The sequence below is a fragment of the Emydura macquarii genome, unplaced genomic scaffold (assembly GCF_026122565.2).
Source record: "Emydura macquarii macquarii isolate MOO-44397 ecotype Brisbane River unplaced genomic scaffold, CSIRO-AGI_Emac_v2 contig_1253, whole genome shotgun sequence".
Lineage (NCBI taxonomy): Eukaryota > Metazoa > Chordata > Testudines > Chelidae > Emydura > Emydura macquarii.
In genome coordinates, this window is record NW_027131390.1 from 15,292,154 (window position 1) to 15,295,071 (window position 2,918).

Consider the following 2,918-nt stretch of genomic DNA (forward strand, 5'->3'; position numbering starts at 1 on the left):
CGGGGGGGTTCTGGGGGCCGGGCCGGGCCGGGCCGTGCGCATCCCCGTGATAATTCACCCACTTCCGGCCCGCTTAGAAACCTCTCCGCGGTGTCCGTTCGCACAGCGCGCGGCAGAGACGTGGTAACGGTTGGCCACGTGCCCGGAGCAGAGCACGCGCCGCCATCGCCTGGTCTGTGCTGAGCAGGTTGCCATGCAGCAGCTCCATTCCCACGGAGTGACATGCTCCTTCCTGGGAATGCAGGCCCTTGAGCACGACTGTCTTGGCAAATGGTCCTCCTAGCCGCTGTGGCCTTGGGCACGGCCACTGAGAGCAAGGCAATTGCGTCTCTGGTGCTCTCAGCAAGGAGCCAAGGGGAAGACGAGAACACAAGAAGGTCCTGGATAAGGATAGAGCACCGTGGGGCAGAAGGACCTATAGCCCTTCATTCCCCCCACAGAACTGTACCTGATATGGATCCCAGGACTTTTCTGTCTCTACAGTCATTTGCTAGTAGCATACATCTATGACACTTGCTGGCAAAGTGGATGTCTCATGCCTGATCCGTATGCTCAGCCAAATTACTATTACCAGTTCTGCTGTTAGCCCAAGTGCTAGAGATCTGTGCTGTGGATCTGAAGAACTGAACCATGTTGACCCAAGTTGGGTGCTGGTTCCACATGATGGATTTTCTGTATGTCATTTTTTATTTATTTAGGAAATTATACTAAAGGAATGTTAAGGTATCAAGCTTAAGCACTCAAAAGTTAAGAACTGCTAGAATTAAGATTGCCTGTGCAACCTTAATTCAGCTCTTTTCTGCATATGCATTATACAGTTTTTAATTATCAAATGATCACATACTATTTTTCCATAGGATCTCCGCCTTCTTAAGTGCACAGAATAGGTGGCGCTCAAGGAATTAACTGCGGTTGTGTAGTGAAAAGCTGTTTTTAAGACCCTACCTTATTTGTTTCAGAAACTGGAAGGTTTGTAGAGAATGAGGCAAGGGATTACAGGAAATAAAAAAGATTGTTTTATGGTTAAGGCAGTTGGATGTGACCTTGGAGAACTGGATTCTCATCCTGACTCTGCCAAAGTATGTGATGCTGGGGAAGTCACTTAAACTAAAATGTTCACCGTTGGTCAGTAATTGCCTGTGCCTCACTTTCTGGGTGCTCTGTGTAAGACCCTTCCAGCCAGATATGTGGAAGTGCTGCTTGCTTTCAGCCACAACTGAAAATTTATTGAAGCACACCTTTTAGAAAGTGCAATAAAAATGCTAAATACTTTGTGTCATATATGTCTCAAGTTGGGCACCCAAAAGTAGTGGACACTTGATAATTTTGGCCTTATTCATAGATTATAAAATGGGACCATTGTGATCACCACTTGCATAACATAGGCCATAGAACTTACCTAAATGTATTCTTGTCTGAATTAGAGCATATCTTGTTACTCCTTTGATTGAAATACTGAAGAGCCCTCTATTACCAAATTTCCCCATGTAAGTAGTTGTAATCTGTGGTCAAGTCATCCCTTCTCTTTGATAAACAAATTGAGCTCCTTGTGTTTTTCACTATAAGGCATGTTTTCCAATGTTTAATAATTTCTGTGGCTCTTCTCTGGACTGTGTGCAATTTTTCAATATCCTTAAATTGTAGACACCAGAACTGGACACTGGATTCCTGTAATGGTCACACTACTGCCATATACAGAGCTAATCTAACCTTCCTACTTAAGATTCTCATGTTTATTCATCCAAGGATTACATTACCCTTTTGGCCACAGCATCACACTGGGAACTCATGTTTAGCTGATTATTCATTATGATCTTTCCCCACAGTCTTTTTCAGAGTTGCTGCTTCTGAGGATAGCATTTCCCATCTTGTAAGTATGGCTTACATTCTTTGTTCCTTGATGTCTGATTTTACATTTGGCTATATTAAGATGCATATTCTTTGCTTGCACCCAGTTTACCAAGCAATCCAGATGGCTCTGTATCAGTAGCCTGTCATTTTCATTATTTATTACTCCCCGGTCTTTGTGTCATCTGAAACTTTTATCAGTAATGATTTTATGTTTTCTTTCAGGTCATTGATAAAGATGTTAAATAGCATAGGGCCAATAACTAGTCCCTGCAGGACCACACTAGAAACATGTTCTCAGTAGTGATTCCCAATTTACAAATATATTTTTATACCTATCAGTTAACCAGTTTATAATCTATTTAGTATGTGCCATGATGATTTTAGAATGATACAAAATGTCCTGTTGTACCAAGTCAATGCCTTACAGAAGTCTAAGGATATTATATCAACACTATTACCTTCATCAGGCAAATTTGTAATCTCATCAAAAAAAGATATCTAGTTAGTTTTACAAGATCTGTTTTCCATAAATCCGTGTTGATTGGCATTAACTATATTACTAGCCTTTAAGTCTTTACTAATTGAGTCCCAAATCAGACATTCCATTATTTTGCCTGCGATTAATGTCAATCTGACAGGTCATCCTGTTTACCCTTTTTAAATATTGGCACAACATTAGTTTTCTTCGAATCCTCTGGAACTTCCGCAGTGTTCCAAAACTTACTGAAAATAAGCATTAATGGACCAGAGAGCTCTTCGGCCAGCTCTTTTAAAAAATTTTTATACAAGTTATCCTTACATGCTAGTTAAAAATCAGGTATTACAGGTAGATATTTTTAAACACCCTCCTGAGTTACACTTGCAATGGAAACTATTTCATCATCAGATATAAATACATCTTCTGTCTTTTCCCCAAACAGAACAGAAATATTTATTGAACACTTCTGTCCTATTATTGAAATTCTACCATTTCAATCTAATAATGGACCAATATCTTCTAATAATGAGCCAATACCATTGTTGGGATTCCCTTTGTTACTTGATACACTTAAAAATTCTTTCTTTTT